This window comes from Pinus tabuliformis, chromosome 5_1, assembly GCF_031772625.1.
Source record: "Pinus tabuliformis cultivar Carrire ecotype Pingquan chromosome 5_1, CPIR1, whole genome shotgun sequence".
Classification (NCBI taxonomy): Eukaryota; Viridiplantae; Streptophyta; class Pinopsida; order Pinales; family Pinaceae; genus Pinus; species Pinus tabuliformis.
The window spans coordinates 403,357,866-403,361,745 of record NC_142305.1 but is presented as its reverse complement, the minus strand read 5'-3'; positions in this window follow the sequence as shown (position 1 = coordinate 403,361,745).

The following is a 3,880-nucleotide window of genomic DNA, read 5'->3' as shown; positions in this document are numbered from 1 at the left end:
CAAACTTTCCTTTGGTTCACCTTCGGTCATGTGCCTTCACATCTCAACCTCGGTCGCGTATGTTCCGAACTCAAGCGGGAACGTCTTAGCTGGGTACACCTTGTCGTCAGTTGGGCACATCTCAGATGGGCACACCATGTCGTCGATTGGGTGCATCTCAGCTAGGTGGGCCTTATCTTCGATCAGGTGCACCTTGGCTAGGCACCCTCGTCGTGTCGACTCTACAATTTCTTCCAATCATTCTACCGAACTCATCCTGGGTGCGTTCTTCATGTGCTCGTCTCACCGAATTCTTTCCATCGAACTCGTCTCGGGCACACAATTTGTGTCGACCAAGCCGTTCCACCTAACTTGACTCGCCCTAACTCAGGCATGCTCAGGGGCCTAGTATATGGGCTTGACATTCCCCCCCCCCCCCCCCACTTCTAGATGGTTGTCGTCCTCGACAACACACCCATGGACAAACTTCTTAACCAAAGCTTGAAGATTGTCATCATAAACAACCTTTGCATCAACTGTATTCATCAACATAAAAAGAATCTCCTCTTCAACATATCGACCATGTCTATTCATGTATCGCAACCTGTAAGAATGACATGTGTTGGATCCCCTCGTGCAATTGACTAGTCAGGTAGCTAATCTGACCGTAACATCAACTCCACAAGAACACTTGCACCCAAACACGTGCAACCATTGTCATCTCTTCCCTCTCACACAATATTTCCTCTGATTTTGTTCATCACTAGGCGCCATAAAATGGCATCTCAAGCTCCTAGGGGTCTCACCATCACAAGCAAGTTACAGTGAGCCCATCTCCTTCATGAGCTTCAAAAGGATAGTGGTGTGGGGAAGTCATACGACTTCCCTTTCCACATCACAAGGCCATCTCTCTTCATCTCCGAGAAGAATCCACACATACCTGCTATGTGTTGAAAAGTATAACTAGGTTCAATCTTCATAATGACATGTAATTGTGATTTTATGTAAGGGATGTAAAGAAGAAAAATAAAATTATTGTAATGCTTGCATCATGGGTTTCATGAGCAAGAGATTTTATTTTTAGTCGAGGCTCAAATTGAGAGCCCTTAGGGATATTGTCACCTAGTCATAAAAGTCTAAAGAGTCATTGTCATGTAATGAAGGCATGTCACACATTGTAAAGAATCATACTTGTCTTTGTAAGTAATCCTCCAAGACCTTGTCACTAGCCCTCACTCAAGTTGGACTACAACGAAGAGATAAATCTAGAAGATGAAGTCGGCCTTTCTCCAAGGGATCATGTCGGCCTAAACAGTCATGACCAACAACTATATATACCCATGCTCGGCCTCATTTGGAAGCAAGCAATTCGGTGAAGCAAGTCTAAGAAGAAATGTGAGAAACATACAAAGAAAGAGCCTCTAAATCAATGAAGGAGGAAGAAAATATAGCGAAGGAAAGGGTCATCATTGGTGGACTGTTCTTGGGCCAGATTACCATCACACGTGCAAGAGATTACAGATCCAAAGTTGGCAAGGACAGACCGAAGTTTGCAGTCATACAAGGGTGATCAAGTTTTGGAAAGGACCTCGCTCTCGGAAACCGAGTAGGGAAGTAAAAGGACTCTCCCTCTTGAGGAGACTATTCAAGGAGCAAAAATCATCTAGGGTTTATGTTGTAAGGCTGCAGACCTGCAAGAAGAGGTTCGGAATCTGAAGGAAGATGAAAAGAGGAAGAGGGAGAGCAATGTAGAAGAGTAGGCTAGTGACCTGGTCTTGGGAGGCCTCTAGCATCAAAGGTCTTTGTCATGGTCTTGGTATTCATCAATTGAAGATCTATAAGAATAATTTCATTTGGGTTTTCCTCTCAAAGAGTGAGAGGTTTTGGCCCTGGCTGACAAGCCTATATACTATGTCTCTTGTCTCTTTATTGTTCATGATTTCATAATTTTCTTGATGAAAAGAACACAAAAATAACTCAAGAAGAGAAGATCGTAATCAAGAAGTAAAAAGACTATCACAAGCAATTATCATAAGTAGAGAAATCACCTAACTATTGATGCCCTAGATTTCTCAACAATATGAACCCTCCATACTTATCTACAATATAATTTATCAAAGGTGGTTAGGAACACCTACCCATACTCTCTTCCATCAACTTCATTGAAATTGGATCGTTATGGCCTAGCATATTTGACTTCACGGTTCCATCCGAGTCCATGGACATCCCTCCATATAAATCCTCTTCTCGGTCTTATTCCTCCTCGAATCTCTCAATCCATCTATTAACATCTTCTTCCTCCAAATCGACACAAGGGTGGTACTAGCAAAGTCAAGGAGCAAAATATTAGCGGAAAGATGTGTTGGATAAATGATTAAGAAATCCCACAGCTGTAGTCTACAGGATGCAACAAACAAAACTAGCGTTGCAAGGAAGTAACAAGGAGGAGGGGGCATGTTGACTAGAACCATATAGGAAGAAGTATCTTAAGTTGGACCCTATTCATGAGAATGACATAAGAGGGAATCGATCACTAGTGAGGTGATCAAAAATAGAGTTAAAAAAACGAGAAAATATAGACAGGAAAAAAAAATGGAAAAGACTAATTCCCACCATTGGCATGAAGTGGGAGGCTACTATTGCATGGCTACTATTGAATGCTAAAAATTCAAACATGGTAATCTCATTGTCCAAACAAACTATATACCTCCACTGGTAATATTTTTGGGGTCACTCAAGTAGAGGCAAAGGCAACACCAACTACTGAACCTAGAATATTTACAAGAAAGTCACTTGTCATCCACACAAGTAAAAAGACTAAGACAATAGCCAAGGTATGCCAAATTTAAACAAAACCATCGAAGATAGAGGGTTGTCCCCCAAAGGATGAAATCTTGTAGAATGAACAGGCTCAATCCCCTCTCGAAGGCATGTTAAAAGCCCCAAAACATGGTGAGCTTTTGCTCCTAGAAATGACTTCCCTCAGGCAAGCCAATGACTAGCCTCAAAATCTCGGTGTCACGCCACTAGTGCGCACCTCTAAGCTATGATATTCTTGAGTCCCCTGAGGTGTACAGCACCGACGCGCTTTCTCCTCAATGGTGAAACCAACTTGAGTTTTCTAATGCTCGTACTATGCCTCTAGCCCATGTACCCTATGTCGAGACCTATATCTTGTACTTGCGAAATTGTGTTCAATCAAATCTCACTACAACAGCCACTTCAAAGCTTAACTTCAAATCATATAGGTTACTTCAATTAACTTAAGTTCAGCTATAATCGCATTCATATAATCATATACAACATGAATCTAGTACATAAACGAGGAGGGGGAACTCCCAAAACAATTTCCCATCTCCTCCTTGACTATAAATTTTCCATACACAAAACTTTGGTTTAAAATGGACTTCGATTGGTAGGGAAACTCCAAATAGTTTGTTGCCACAACCCTTCACATATACTACTATACAATAATCGAGTTACAACCCTTCAACTAGCAACCCGCAAAAAACCAAACACAATAAAAATCCAAGTTTTCACCCATCGACCTACAAACAACCTCAGTACACAATATACCCCCACGTTGTACGAATCTCAGCAATATTGCGTTCAAAAGCTTGCACAACTTTCTTCCGCGGCTTGCTTTAGAGAGCAAGCTCCTTCGTGAGACCCAACTATCTTCTTCTTTTGTTGTCCCCTTTTCTAGCGATGACATGTTTTGATCTTCGATTGATTGATGTTCCAACTCCTTTCCTCTCATCTTAATATATGAGTCACCCTCCATGAAATGTCGTTGTCTCTTCCAAGGACATGTCTGTTGGGCATTCAAGCCGACCGTAAACTCCAAATTACGTCGCATCATTTGTCGCATACAAACTTTCCTTCAGTTCAATGTCGGTCC